General features: G+C 42.7%; 1 protein-coding gene across 1 annotated transcript in view; it reads right to left on the bottom strand.

Annotated features, from left to right (window-relative positions):
• Positions 1-8,157: 8,157 nt before the first annotated feature.
• LOC106602421 (zinc finger protein with KRAB and SCAN domains 8-like) overlaps positions 8,158-16,583 on the bottom strand; it is a 29,258-nt gene continuing 20,832 nt past the window's right edge. Inside the window, exons 5-6 of the transcript XR_006769707.1 lie at positions 10,848-11,332; positions 8,158-9,743 (exon numbers count right to left, since the gene is read on the bottom strand). The gene's annotated coding sequence lies outside the window, so the exon portion shown is untranslated. The remainder of the gene's footprint in view (positions 9,744-10,847; positions 11,333-16,583) is intronic.

Raw genomic sequence — 16,583 nt, 5'->3', positions numbered from 1 at the left:
TCAATAGCATTGGCTTCTCAAATGACTGCTTCGCCTGGTTCACCAACTACTTCTCAGATAGAGTTCAGTGATTCAAATCGGAGGGCTTGTTGTCCGGACCTCTGGCAGTCTCTATGGGGGTGCCACAGGGTTCAATTCTCGGGCCGACTCTTTTCTCTGTATATGCCAATGATGTCGCTCTTGCTGCTGGTGATTCTCTGATCCACCTCTACGCAGACGACACCATTCTGTATACATCTGGTCCTTCTTTGGACACTGGGCAAACAAAGCTCCAAACGAGCTTCAACGCCATACAACACTCCTTCCGTTGCCTCCAACTGCTTTCAAATGCTAGTAAAACTAAGTGCATGCTCTTCAACCGATCGCTGCCTGCACCCTCCCGCCCGACTAGCATCACTACTCTGGAAGGTTCTGACTTAGAATATGTGGACAACTACAAATACCTTGGTGTCTGGTTAGATTGTAAACTCTCCTTCCAGACTCACATTATGCATCTCCAATCCAAATCTAGAATCGGCTTCTTATTTCGCAACAAAGCCTCCTTCACTCATGCTGCCAAACATACCCTCGTAAAACTGACTATCCTACCGATCCTTGACTTCGGCGATGTCATTTACAAAATAGCCTCCAACACTCTACTCAGCAAACTGCATGTAGTCTTTCACAGTGCCATCCGTTTTGTCACCAAAGCCCCATATACTACCCACCACTGCGACCTGTATGCTCTCGTTGGCTGGCCCTCACTACATATTCGTCGCCAAACCCACTGGCTCCAGGTTATCTATAAGTCTTTGCTAGGTAAAGCCCCACCTTATCTCAGTTCACTGGTCACCATAGCAACACCCACCCATAGCCCGCGCTCCAGCAGGTATATTTCACTGGTCATCCCCAAAGCCAGCACTTACTTTGGCCTCCTTCCTTTCCAGTTCTCTACTGCCAATGACTGGAACGAATTGCAAAAATCAATTAAGCTGGAGTCTTATGTCTCCCTCTCTAACTTTAAGCATCAGCTGTCAGAGCACTTTACCATTCATTGTACCTGTACACAGCCAATCTGTAAATAGCACACCCAACTACCTCATCCCCATATTGTTACTTATCTTCTTTCTCTTTTGCACCCCAGTATCTCTACTTGCACATCATCATCTGCACATCTATCACTCCAGTGTTAATGCTAAATTGCATTTATTGCCTTACCTCCCTACTCTTCTACATTTGCACACACTGTACATTGATTTTTCTATTGTGTTTTTGACTGTACGTTTGTTTGTGTAACTCTGTGTTGTTGTTTATGCCGCACTGCTTTGCTTTATCTTGGCCAGGTTGCAATTATCAATGAAAACTTGTTCTCAACTGGCCTATCTGGTTAAATAAAGGTGAAAAAAAAATATATATAAAAAAATCACACCATGTACCATGGGTATGACAAAAAAAGACTTCCAATAAAAATGTTGTGGTAACATACACATGGTTAGCGGGGCAAAATGCTTATGCTTCTAGATCCGACATTGCAGCAACATCTAACAGGTAATATCTAACATTTCCACAACAAAACCTAATATCTAACAAATTCCACAACAAAATCTAATACACATAATCTAGTAAAGGAATAAGATAAGAATATATACAGTTGAAGTCGGAAGTTTACATACACTTAGGTTGGAGTCATTAAAACTTGTTTTTGAACCACTCCACAAATTTCTTGTTAACAAACTTTAGTTTCAGCAAGTTGGTTAGGACACCTACTTTGTGCATGACACAAGTAATTTTTCAAACAATTGTTTACAGACTGATTATTTCACTTATAATTCATTGTATCACAATTCCAGAGGGTCAGAAGTTTACATACATTAAGTTGACTGTGCCTTTAAAACGCTTGGAAAATTCCAGAAAATGATGTCATGGCTTTAGAAGCTTCTGATAGGCTAATTGACATAATTTGAGTCAATTGGAGGTGTACCTGTGGATGTATTTCAAGGCCTACCTTCAAACTCAGTGCCTCTTTGCTTGACATCATGGGAAAATCAAAAGAAATCAGCCAAGACCTAAGAAAAAACATTGTAGACCTCCACAAGTCTGATTCATCCTTGGGAGGAATTTCCAAATGCCTGAAGGTACCACGTTCATCTGTACAAACAATAGTACGCAAGTATAAACACCATGGGACCATGCAGCCATCATACCGCTCAGGAAGGAGACGCGTTCTGTCTCCTGGAGATGAACGTATTTTGATGCGAAAAGTGCAAATCAATCCCAGAACAACAGCAAAGGACCTTGTGAAGATGCTGAGGAAACAGGTACAAAGGTATCTATGTCCACAGTAAAACGAGTCCTATATCAACATAACCTGAAAGGCCGCTCAGCAAGGAAGAAGCCATTGCTCCAAAATCGCCATAAAAAAGCCAGACTATGGTTTGCAACTGCACATGGGGACAAAGATCGTACTTTTTGGAGAATTGTCCTCTGGTCGGATGAAACAAAAATATAACTGTTTGGCCATATTGACCATTGTTATGTTTGGAGGAAAAAGGGGGAGGCTTGCAAGCCGAAGAACACCATCCCAACCGTGAATCAAGGACAGCATCATGTTGTGGTGCTGCTTTGCTGCAGGAGGGACTGGTGCACTTCACAAAGATGGCATAATGAGGTAAGAAAATTATGTGGATATGTTGAAGCAACATCTCAAGACATCAATCAGGAAGTTAAAGCTTGGTCGCAAATGGGTCTTCCAAATGGACAATGACCCCAAGCATACTTCCAAAGTTGTAGCAAAATGGCTTAAGGACAACAAAGTCAAGGTATTGAAGTGGCCATCACAAAGCCCTGACCTCAATCCCATAGTAGATTTTTGGGCAGAACTGAAGAAGCATGTGCGAGCAAGGATTCCTACAAACCTGATTCAGTTACACCAGCTCTGTCAGGAGGAATGGGCCAAAATTCACCCAACTTATTGTGGGAAGCTTGCGGAAGGCTACCCAAAATGTTTGACCCAAGTTAAACAATTTAAAAGCAATGCTACCAAATACTAATTGAGTATATGTAAACTTCTGACCCACTGGGAATATAATGAAAGAAATAAAAGCTGAAAGAAAACATTCTCTCTACTATTATTCTGACATTTCACACTCTTAAAATAAAGGGGTGATCCTAACTGACCGAAGACAGGGAATTCTTACTAGGATTAAATGTCAGGAATTGTGAAAAACTGAGTTTAAATGTATTTGGCTAAGGTGTATGTAAACTTCCGACTTCAACTGTAAGTATAAAATATATGGATGAGCAGTGACAGAGTGGCTAAGATGCATCAGATAAAGAATGGATAGTGAAGGATACAGTATATACATGTGAGATGAGTGATGCGAGATATGTGAAACATTCTTAAAGTGGCATTATTAAAGTGACGAGTGTTCCATTTATTAAAGTGGCCAATGATATATGAAGTCCGTAGGTAGGCAGCCGCCTCTCTGTGCTAGTGGAGGCTGTTTAACTATCTGATGGCCTTGAGATTGAAAAACAGCTTCTATCGCTCTGTCCCAGCATTGACGCACCTGTACTGACCTCGTCTTCTGGATGGAAACGGGGTGAACAGGCAGTGGCTCCGGTGGTATTTGTCCTTGATGATCTTTTTGCCTTCCTATGACATCGGGTGTTGCAGGTGTCCTGGAGGGCAGGTAGTTTGCCCCCGGTGATGCGTTGTGCAGACCGCACCACCCTCTGGAGAGCACTGCGGTTGTGGGCGGTGCAGTTGCCGTACCAGGTGGTGATACAGCCCGACAGGATGCTCTCAATTGTGCACCTGTAAAAGTTTGTGAGGGTTTTCGGTGACAAGCCCAATTTTTTCAGCCTCCTGAGGTTGAAGAGGCGCTGTTGCACCTTCTTCACCACACTGTCTGTGTGTGTGGACCATTTCAGTTTGTCGGTGATATGTACACCGAGGAACTTAGAACTTTCCACCTTCTCCACTGCTGTCCCGTTGATGTGGATAGGGGGGTGCTCCCTTTGCTGTTTCCTGAAGTCCACGATCATCTCTTTTGTTTTGCTGACATTGAGTGAGAGGTTATTTTCCGGACACCACACTCTGAGGGCCCTCACCTCCTCCCTGTAGGTTGTCTCGTCGTTGTTGGTAATCAAGCCTACCACTGTTGGGTCGTCTGCAAACTTGATGATTGAGTTGGAGGCGTGCATGGCCACGCAGTCGTGGGTGAACAGCGAGTACAGGAGGGGGCTGAGAACGCACCCTTGTGGTCCCCAGTGTTGAGGATCAGCGGAGTGGAGATGTTGTTTCCTACCTTCACCACCTGGGGGCAGCTGTCAGGAAGTCCAGGACCCAGTTGCACAAGGCTGGGCTGAGACCCAGGGTCTCAAGCTTAATGATGAGTTTGGAGGGTCCTATGGTGTTGAATGCTGAGCTGTAGTCAGCGTTCTTACATAGGTATTCCTCTTGTCCAGATGGGATAGGGCAGTGTGTAGTGTGATTGGTAACATCTGTGGTAACCAGTTTATAATAACAATTAGGCACCCGGGGGTTTGTTGTCAATATAAATTGGGGGAAAAAGTATTTGATCCCCTGCTGATTTTGTACGTTTGCCCACTTACAAAGAAATGATCAGTCTATAATTTTAATGGTAGGTTTATTTGAACAGTGAGAGACAGAATAACAACAAAAAAATCCAGAAAAACGCATGTCAAAAATGTTATAAAATGATTTGCATTTTGATGAGGGAAATAAGTATTTGACCCCTCTGCAAAACATGACTTAGTACTTGGTGGCAAAACCCTTGTTGGCAATCACAGAGGTCAGACGTTTCTTGTAGTTGGCCACCAGGTTTGCACACATCTCAGGAGGGATTTTGTCCCACTCCTCTTTGCAGATGTTCTCCAAGTCATTAAGGTTTCGAGGCTGACGTTTGGCAACTCCAACCTTCAGCTCCCTCAACAGATTTTCTATGGGATTAAGGTTTGGAGACTGGCTAGGCCACTCCAGGACCTTAATGTGCTTCTTCTTGAGCCACTCCTTTGTTGCCTTGGCCGTGTGTTTTGGGTCATTGTCATGCTGGAATACGCATCCACGACCCATTTTCAATGCCCTGGCTGAGGGAAGGAGGTTCTCACCCAAGATTTGACAGTACATGGCCCCGTCAAATGATGCGGTGAAGTTGTCCTGTCCCCTTAGCAGAAAAACACCCCCAAAGCATAATGTTTCCACCTCCATGTTTGACGGTGGAGATGGTGTTCTTGGGGTCATAGGCAGCATTCCTCCTCCTCCAAACACGGCGAGTTGAGTTGATGCCAAAGAGCTCCATTTTGGTCTCATCTGACCACAACACTTTCACCAGTTGTCCTCTGAATCATTCAGATGTTCATTGGCAAACTTCAGACGGGCGTGTATATGTATTCTTGAGCAGGGGGACCTTGCGGGCGCTGCAGGATTTCAGTCCTTCACGGTGTAGTGTTACCAATTGTTTTCTTGGTGACTATGGTCCCAGCTGCCTTGAGATCATTGACAAGATCCTCCCGTGTAGTTCTGGGCTGATTCCTCACCGTTCTCATGATCATTGCAAACCCACGAGGTGAGATCTTGCATGGAGCCCCAGCCCGAGGGATATTGACAGTTCTTTTGTGTTTCTTCCATTTGCGAATAATCGCACCAACTGTTGTCACCTTCTCACCAAGCTGCTTGGCGATGGTCTTGTAGCCCATTCCAGCCTTGTGTAGGTCTACAGTCTTGTCCCTGACATCCTTGGAGAGCTCTTTGGTCTTGGCCATGGTGGAGAGTTTGGAATCTGATTGATTGATTGCTTCTGTGGACAGGTGTCTTTTTTACAGGTAACAAGCTGCGGTTAGGAGCACTCCCTTTAAGAGTGTGCTCCTAATCTCAGCTCGTTACCTGTATAAAAGACACCTGGGACCAGAAATCTTTCTGATTGAGAGGGGGTCAAATACTTATTTCCCTCATTAAAATGCAAATCAATTTATAACATTTTTGACATGCGTTTTTCTCTATGTTTTTGTTGTTATTCTGTCTCTCACTGTTCAAATAAACCTACCATTAAAATGATAGACTGATCCTTTCTTTATCAGTGGGCAAATGTACAAAATCAGCAGGGGATCAAATACTTTTTTCCCCCCACTGTACCATGGCTAACGGCTGTATGCAGGCACTCCGCGTTGTCATGCTTAAGAATAGCCCTTAGCTGTGGTACATTGGCCATATACCATACCCTCGCATGCTTTATTGCTTAATCATAGCAGTCAAACGAGTTAAATCGACATCCATTGATGGAAAATGATATGGCAAGTTTAATTTGTTTATGTCATGTGATAGTTCACAATAATTATTATTTTGATGAAAAACACATTTTGCTTCTAACGTAGTTAAAAGTTACATCTATTCCTTCTTAATTAGTTTGAAAACATAATGGAAAAATTGTTTATTGTATAAATGTGGCAACTCTTGCTGTGGGAAATAAAAATAGGCACATTTTCAGGCCCTTTAGCTGTTTTTTGAGTGGTCATTGGGCTTGAAATGTTTGCTAGACCTGACCTGAGGGGCCCCCATGTTGAGGGTCAGCGTGGTGGATGTGTTGTTGCCTACCCTCATCAACTGGGGGTGTCTTGTCAGGAAGTCCAGGATCCAGTTGCAGAGGGAAGTGTTCAGTCCCAGGGTCCTTAGCTTAGTGATGAGCTTGGAGGACACTATGGTGTTGAACGCTGAGCTGTAGTTAATGGACAGCATTCTCACGTAGGTGTTCCTATTGTCTAAGTGGGAAAAGGCAGTGTGGAGTGCAATAGAGATTGCATCATCTGTTGGGGCTGTATGTGAATTGGAGTGGGTCCAGGGTGTCTGCGATGATGGTGTTGATGTGAGCCATGACCAACCTTTCAAAGCATTTCACAGCTACAGATGTGTGCTATGGGGCAATAGTCATTTAGACAAGTTATCTTGGCGTTCTTGGGCACAGGAACTAAAGTGGTCTGCTTGAAACATGTAGGTATTACAGACTGGGTCAGGAAGAGGTTGAATACGTCAGACACTTGCCAGCAGGTCAGCGTATGCTCTGACTACGCGTCCTGGTAATCCGTATGGCCCTGCCGGCCATGTGAATGTTAACCTGTTTAAAGGTCTTACTCACGTCAGCTACAGAGAGCGTGATCACACAGTCATCTGGAATAGCTGGTGCTCTCATGCATGGTTCACTGTTGCTTTCCTTGAAGTGAGCAAAGAAGGCATTTAGCTCGTCTGAAAGGCTCGACTCACTGGATAGCTTGTGGCTGGGTTTCCCTTTGTAATCCGTGATAGTTTGCAAGCACTGCCACATCCGTGCGGATGTTGCCTGTAATCCATGGCTTCTGGTTGGGATATGTACGTATGGTCACAATGTCATCAATGCACTTATGACTGATGTGGTTAACTCCTCAAAGCCACAAGATGAGTCCCAGAACATATTCCAGTATGTACTAGCGAAACAGTCCTGTAGTTTACCATGCACAGGATGTACCAGTGACTCGTATTGAGCGTGTCACTGGTACTTCCTGTTTGAGTTTTTGCTTGTAAGCAGGAATCAGGAGGATAGAGTTATGGTCAGATTTGCCAAATGGAGGACGAGGGAGATCTTTGGATGCGTGCCTGTGTTTTCGCCTGTAGTTGCACAGGTGACATGCTGGTAGAAATGATGTAAAATGGATTTCAGTTTTCCTGCTTTAAAATCACTGGCCACAAGGAGCGCTGCCTCTGGATGAGTATTTCCTTCTTCGCTTATGGCCCTACACAGGTCATTGAGTCCAGTCTTAATGCCAGCATGGTAAATAGTATGGTCTACAATTTATGAGGTATTCTAACTCAGGTAAGCAGAAACTTGAGACGTCATTAATATTAAAGATTACGTACCAGCTGTTGTTAACAAAGAGACATCTCCGCCCCCCCCCTTGAGCTTACTCATCACTGCCGTTCTGTCCTGCTGATGCATAGAAAAACCAGCCAGATGCATATTATCCATGTCCTTGTTCAGCCAAGTTTCAGAGAAACATAGGATATTACAGTTCTTCAGGTCCCGTTGATAGGATAGTCTCGAACGGAGCTCATACAGTTTGTTCTGCAGTGATTGTACATGAACAATTTCTTGTCATTCAGCTCAAAAAAGTAACTTTCTGTCCACTTCTTCCATGGGCAAACATGTATGGAAAGTTTTATTTAAATCAACAGGGATGCAGCAACAGTAATTGAATAAAAATGTATTTACCCCTGAGCATTTCAATGGCAAAGAGAGGTTCAGGGAAATAAATGATAAATATATTTGGAGTTATTTTCATGAAATAAACAACCAGTGATTTATTAGGCATGATTTAAAAATACAATTAAATAGACTGCTATTTGGGGGCTTTAAAGTACAGTACTGCTTATTACATTACACATCAAATTTCCTTTTCACGATCAGTATCTTTCAAGCTCAGAGCACTATAAGGCAAGGAAAATAAGGCCAATTTTAAATCTAAACGGTCAACACGCAAATACAAAATCAACAAGATTTATTAACAGATTTGATCACTTAATTATAGTACATAAAGGAACAGGTACCACCTGATTATGCCAAATAATGTTGCGAGGGACATTATATTTGTTATGAATAGAACATAGGCAAAACCAAATTGAGAGGGGAAATATAATGTTGCTCTTCAATAACATGACAGTGCTTTGGCTATGCTAGCACCCAAAACAACAAGTCTGTATATCTGAGAATGTGAGTGCACCCAGATGCTCAACTGAGGGACTTAGAGTACTTTTAAAAAAAATATCGTACCCCAAGACACTTCACATGATAACTATAATGTCAGCTAAAGAATGGTTCCCAGATATCCCCTGTATAAAACTCAAGCCACAGTGCTACAATTTCTCCCCATTGTGGACACTCTTATGTCTGGTAAGGTTAGTCAGGAAGGAGAAGCTCTTGTAACATAGTTTGCACTTGAAGGGCTTCTCCTTGGTGTGAACGGTCTGATGCATCTTCACAAAGTTCGACTGAGCGAAGCGCTTCAACATGTGGGGCAGGCGTATGGCTTGTCGGCATCCCCCCTAATGCTCCGCCTCCCACGTTGTGACCCAATGACACCAGGCGAGATAGAAGCAGGAGCCACCACCCTCAGGTGGTTAGTCTTTGAGCTCCCTCCTCTAGCCATTTGGGTGTTGTTGGGATTGTGTGCTGTGTTGGTAGGGTAACCATGAGGTAGCTGAGGAAGGCTAGACCCAGGCCCAGGCCTTTCATGAACCCAATCACTAGGCATTAGACGAGACTCTGAAGGAGAAGACAAACTTCCTGTTAGATTCCCATCAGGGGGGTCTCCCTCTAGTCTCTGTGAAGGCTGAAGCCCAGGGTGTCTTGCTCTGTTCATCAAGGATACTGTGGAGGTTGTATCATAGGAACAGGAGGGTCTATCTCTATCAGCCCCAGGCCCTGCTCCATCCCTGCACTGAGACTGTGAAGAGAAGGGTCTGGGCTGCAGACTGGAGCCTCTCTGATGACCACCATGTCTGAGGTTGTTCAGTCCACCTGTCCGCTGGTTGTGTTCTGTGTGGTGCTGGTGGTGGAGTCTCTGTCCCTCACGGTTGGGTCCTGGATCCGACTCAGGAAGAAAGAGCGACGGCTCCTGATCCATGATCCTGATCCGGGGCCAGGGTTTGTGACCAGCTACCTCAGAGGTCCAGTCTCTCCCACCAGCAACACTGGATATTAACAAGTCCTCGTGGACTGCAGACACAAATGGAAGAGAAAATCATAAAGGTTTATATAAGAAACTTTTTACAGTACATACACAAACATGACAAGATATTCTAAAATATTAACCACAGTCAATGGAGGTATGAGGGATATAACCAGGTTGGGGGAGTATAGGGGATATGACCGGATAGGGTTGGGGGATACTTTGGAAAAAGTTCAACATTACATGAAATTGCTTTTCAATAATGAAGCATTTTTACAGACACCATCACACTATCATCTACTCTGCCTCATCATACTCATTCTTTCCTCAGTTCTCATCCAGTTCTCTACTACATCCAAAACCAACAGAATTAACTACAAACAAACTAACCAGTACTATGTTACATTAAACTATACATGGGCCGTGTGCATTTTCTGGTGGTGTATCCTGAGGTAGGTCCTCTCTGAAAACCTCTTCCAGAACTTCTTCTGACACTGAGGGCAGCTGTAGGGTTTCTCCCGTGCGGTCACTCTGGTGTGTCTTCAGGTGGGACGAGTCGGAAAAACAGGCCCAGCACAGGCGGCAGCCCAACAATTTCTCCCCTACGTGCATCCTCTGGTGGATCTCCACCTGTTTGGAGAAACTGAAAGCTTTCCCACAGAATGAACACTTTAAGAGCTTCTCTTTGCCACCGGATCTGCTGATAGCATTACTACTACTGTGATTTGTCAATGGGCTTGTGTAGCCATTTAGAGTTGAGGCACTGGCATTGTCTGAGGTCTGGTTAAACATTAGGAGAGTGTGAGGAGGACAAAGGCCAGGGAGTGTTTGTTGTCGCATGGTCCATGTTCCAGTTGATAGATCCTATAGAAGGCAGGCTGAAGGCAGCACCTGTTAGGGGGTTAACCTGAGGCGCCATCAGTCTCTCTGAATCACAACTATAGGAGCAGGATGGAACATCGCTAGCCGAGTCTGTGGCTGTTCTCATACGGACACCTCCCCGTCCCCGCAGACCAAATCTACGCCTCACCCAGTCTGTTGTCATGGAGACTAAGTTTGGTTTCTGTTTTGTGTTCGACTGTCTGTTTCTAGTTGTGGTTAACAGTGTTGTTCCCCAGCCAAGAGTTGAGGACGTTGTCCCATCCACTGACCTCCACTATGTCGCCTCTGGTCCTGGCCTGCTCAGTGATGTTGTCCCCTGGGCCCTTGGCTGCACCCGTCTGGGTCTGGGAATCCAAGATGGCCACACTGTCTCTTCTGTTAGCCTCCAGCCAACCACCTGCAGGAAGACGTTACAAAATAGACTTTACAAACATGGCAGAGAACTCATATAGCAATGGAGTTCTTTGAGTCAATTACCTGATCAAGTTCATACATTATAATGTGTGTTTTAGTATGTAAACATGAGTTGTATTGATTTCATTTTATCAATGAAGAAAATTAAGAAAGAATAATAGGCAGGCGCATCACTATTCCCATTGAAGATCTATTACTGTATGTAGGCTATATGTATTTCTCCCTTAACTTGCTCCCCCATCTTTGGTCCACTCCGCAGGTCAATTCTCTCTGGTCCGTCCTTTACTGTCTCCTCTTTGACCAGCAGCAGATCAGGCTTCACATCCTCCGTGTCTACTGACTGTAAGAGATACAGCGTGAGACGATGTTGGATGACGAAATCTCATATGAGCACCCTGCTATGGGGCATATTCTGATGGGTCAGTGAAGGATTGCTATGAGTACTATGCAAACATGTTAATTTGATACTATGAGAGCTTCATCTGGGTGGACTGAGCTCTGCCAACACTGCTCACACAGCTCCCGCTCCAGCCATTGCATCCAGCAAATTGAAGGAGCTCTGTCGAATGCGCAGTCTGCTCTGCTCTCATGTGGATGGCCAAGGACCTGGCAAAGTCTCAGCTCACTCAACAAATAGCTGCAGATGATCCTATGCCAGTTAGCCCTTATGTAAATGAACTGAATACCCCTCTAAATCTCGTAGGGGGCTAATGCACCTAAATGTGCGTAGTATGATTAAAAGAAATGGGCACAATTGACATTTGGATCCAGAACTAGTGTCCTGACATTCTGGTTCTCTCTGAAACATGGTTAAATGGTTCTGTCTCTGAAAAAGAGATTAAATACATTAGAATATTTTACTTCAAATGTGACAGATTACAGAAAGGGGGGGAGTGGTTTCAGAAAGTACTATTATTCCACATTTTACTGCGTTTCAGCATTCAAAATTGAGTAAATAGATTTTCTCTCACCCATATAGACACACACACAATACCCCATAATGACATAGTGAAAACATATTTTTTGTCATTTTTGCCAATTTATTGAAAATGAAATACAGCAATATCTACTTTACATAAGTATTCACACAGAGTCAAAATTTTGGCGAAGCACCATCGAGTACAGCTCTGAATCTATCTGGGTAAGTCTCTTAGAGCTTTCCACACCTGGATTGTGCAACATTTTACCATTATTCTTTTCAAAATTCTACAAGCTCTGTCAAATTGGTTGTTGTACAGTGCTAGACAATCAATTTCAGGTCTTGGCATATATTTAAGTAGATTAGTCAAAACTGTAACTTGGCCACTCAGGAACATTCACTGTCTTCTTGTTAAGTAACTCCAGTGTACATTTGGCCTTGTGTTTCAGGTTATTGCCCTGCTGAAAGGTGAATTCATCTCCCAGTGTCTGGTGGAAAGCAGACTGAACCAGGCTTTCCTCTAGGATTTTGCCTGGGCTTAGCTTCATTCCATTTTATTTTATCCTGGAAAAATCCTCAGTCCTTGCCAATTACAAGCATACCCATAACATGATGCAGCCACCACTATGCTTGAAAGTATGAGAGTGGTACTCAGTAATGTGTTGTATTGGATTTGCCCCAAACATAACACTTTGTATTCAGGACAAAAAGTGAATTGCTTTGCCACATTTGTTTTACAGTTTTACTTTAGTGCCTTTTTGCAAACAGGATGCATGTTTTGGACTATTTTTATTCTGTACAGGACTCTTTATTCTCCCTCTGTCAATTAGGTTAGTATTGTGGAGTACCTACAATGCTGTTGATCCATCCTGAGTTTTCTCCTAACACAGCCATTAAACTCTGTAACTGTTTTAAAGTCACCATTGGCCTCATGGTGAAATCCCTGAGGGATATCCTTCCTCTCTGGCAACTGAGTTAGGAAGGACACCCATACCTTTGTTGTGACTGGGTGCATTGATACACCATCCAAAGTGTAATGAATAACTTCACCATGCTCAAAGGGATATTCAATACCTGCTTCTGTTTTTACCCATCTACCTATAGGTGCCCATCTTTCCGAGAAAGAGTTAAAACCTCCCTGGTCTTTGTGTTTGAAATTCACAACATGACCGAGGGACCTACCAGATAATTGTATGTGTGGGGTACAGAGATGAGGTAGTCATTCAAAATATCATGCAACTTATTATGTGACTTGTTAAGCACATTTCACTCCTGAACTTATTTAGGCTTGCCATAAAAAAGGGGTTGAATATTTATTTACTCAAGACATTTCAGCTTTTAATTAATTAGTAAACATTTCGAAAAGCATAATTCCACTGACATGGGGTAGGCCAGTGACAAAAAAATCTAAATGTAATCCATTTTAAATTCATGCCCTAACTCAACAAAATATGGAACAAGTCAAGGGGCGTGAATACTTTCTGAAGGCACTGTATGTAAAATATAATTTCATGGCGTTCCATTTTTTACAAATATTTCTGTTCTCAAGAAATGTAAGCTCCTGGTTGAAATTGTGTCCATAACCCAGAATACACATGTATTTGTTGCTGTGATTTACCCCTTGCTGCCATGGCGGATGCTATTGGTGCTATATCTGAGTGTTGACCCTTTTTCCCCGGCCTCAGATCAATTAAAGAATACAGTGCTTTCGGAAAGTATTGAGACCCCTTGACTTTTTCCACATTTTGCAACGTTAAAGCCTAATTCTAAAATGGATTTCAGCAATCTACACACAATACCCCAAAATGACAAAACCAAAAAAGTTTTTTAGAAATTTTTGCAAATGTATAAAAATTTAAAAAACATACCTTATTTACAGTTTAAGTCGGACGTTTACATACACTTAGGTTGGAGTCATTAAAACTCGTTTTTCAACCACTTCCCAAATTTCTTGCTAACAAACTATAGTTTTGGCAGGTCGGTTAGGACATCTTCTTTATGCATGACTGTCGTGTCTTTGGCATCATTAAAACTGAAGACATATTTATCAAATAACTCTCTAATTATTATTACGCGATTAAACTGATTAATCGTGTAACTGTAATTAACTAGGAAGTCGGGGCACCAAGGAAAATATTCAGATTAAAGTTATAATTTTCCTAATATAACTTTCAGATATTTTAATATCTGATCTCTTAGTCTTCTGATTAATGACGTATTCTTTACCTCGTCAGTCTCATTCCAAACGTCGTAAATTGTTGGTTATCTGCACGAACCCAGTCTTCACTATGAGTCATCCATACATCAATTGTCTTAAAATAATTTATTTACTAACTAAGTAATTCACAGAAATGCATAACAAACAGTAGATATCGTTACATAGAAATGATAGAGGAATGTGCCCTAGTGGGCTAAACCGGCATGGCGGCTTGTTAGACAAAAGGGGAGTGGGGGGTCAACTGAGAAGGCACTACAGAGTTGATAATTATAACAATTGAAATGCTAATACTTTGCACATGAACGCTCACTCATTCGGGAACAATTGCAATCAATATATATATTTACGCTCATCTGTTGAAAATTTTGTTTCTGTTGGAGAGTCTGTCCGCCTTCTCTCTTTGTCGTGGTTAGAATGGGTAGTTCAGAGTGACATTCATACATGTCGTTATAGAATAGATGTTTTTGGCGGTTGTCGGTCTTCGCGTTCAATGATACCGAATTCCTAGCTGCACACTAGTAATTATTATCAAAGACTTGTTCTTATTCTGTCGGTATCGATAGTCTAAGAGTTTAACCACGTGGTATGGTTAAAAGTTAATCAAGAAATGCATGGTCTCCAACCTTTAGCCATCTCGTAATTGAGGTAAGCTCGGTCTGGTGATAGAAAACCAAGGTGGGGGTTTTATTCGGGACATAGAAAAAGGCTGTCTCATGACGCCAGGTCCTGTCTGTGTCCCTGGGGGCGTGCCAAGGACTTAGTGAAACTTTAAACAGAAATACAACTGTCTCACATTAACATCATTACATAGCATCCCATCATCTCACAAATAGCTTCATCCTTATTCATTCATTTTATACAACCATTTAGATGTAAGTCTCATAGCTGAGGCTATTGTATAAACATGATTATGGTAATGTGGCCATATTGTCTCTCATGAGTTTCACAAAATTGTACCAAACGGACCAGTTCATAGCTGGATTCTTCACTGATCTTTTATACCTTCTCCAGAACCTGAATATTGTTCGGTTGTCAAGTTCTGTGAGGTAGAAGAATTCCTTTGTGTGGTCTATGAAAACTCACTGTCTCTATACTGTGGCCATGAGGAGAGAATCTCCTCATAGGAATTTAGGACCTCTTCTGACCACAGCCGCCTGGGTGTAGGAGACAGAGGGAGATGGTGCAGAGGTAGGGGGATGGTGCTCGCAGTGTCCAAAGAGGGCAACGTCATGACAATGACAAGTAATTTTCCCAACAATTGTTTACAGACAGATTATTTCACTTATAATTCACTGTATCACAATTCCAGTGGGTCAGAAGTTTACATACACGCAGCCGTCAGAACAACAGTAAAGGACCTTGTGAAGATGCTGAGGAAACAGGTACAAAAGTATCTATATCCACAGTAAAACAAGTCCTATATCGACATAACCTGAAAGGCCGCTCAGCAAGGAAGAAGCCACTGCTCCATACCCGTCATAAGAAAGCCAGACTACGGTTTGCAACTGCAAATGGGGACAAAGATCGTACTTTTTGGAGAAATGTCCTCTGGTCTGATGAAACAAAAATATGACTTTTTGGCCATAATGACCGTTGTTATGTTTGGAGGAAAAAGGGGGAAGCTTGCAAGCCGAAGAACACCATTCCAACCGTGAAGCAGGAGGGACTGGTGCACTTCACAAAATAGATGGCATCATGAGGGGGGGAAATTGCATGGATATATTGAAGCAACATCTCAAGACATCAATCAGGAAGTTAAAGCTTGGTCGCAAATCGGTCTTCCAAATGGACAATGACCCCAAGCATACTTCCAAAGTTGTGGCAAAATGGCTTAAGGACAACAGAGTCAAGGTATTGGAGTGGCCATCACAAAGCCCTGACCTCAATCCTATAGAAAATTTGTGGGCAGAACTGAAAAAGCGTGTGCGAGCAAGAAAGCCTACAAACCTGACTCAGTTACACCAGCTCTGTCAGAATGAATGGACCAAAATTCACCCAACTTATTGTGGGAAGCTTGTGTAAGGCTACCCGAAACGTTTGACCCAAGTTAAACAATTTAAAGGCAATGCTACCAAATACTAATTGAGTGTATGTAAACTTCTGACCCACTGGGAATGTGATGAAAGAAATAAAAGCTGAAATAAATCATTCTCTCTACTATTATTCTGACATTTCACCTTATTAAAATAAAGTGGTGATCCTAACTGACCTAAGACAGGTAATTTTTACTAGGATTAAATGTCAGGAATTGTGAAAACTGAGTTTAAATGTATTTGGCTAAGGTGTATGTAAACCTCCGACTTCAACTGTACCTAAGTATTCAGACCCTTTGCTATGAGACTTGAAATATAGCTCAGTTGCATCCTGTTTACATTGATCATCCTTGAGGTGTTTCTACAACTTGATTGGAGTCCACCGATGGTAAATTCAATTGATTGAATATGATTGGGAAAG

The sequence above is a fragment of the Salmo salar genome, chromosome ssa04 (assembly GCF_905237065.1).
Source record: "Salmo salar chromosome ssa04, Ssal_v3.1, whole genome shotgun sequence".
Taxonomy (NCBI): domain Eukaryota; kingdom Metazoa; phylum Chordata; class Actinopteri; order Salmoniformes; family Salmonidae; genus Salmo; species Salmo salar.
This window is presented reverse-complemented; position numbering and strand designations above follow the sequence as displayed.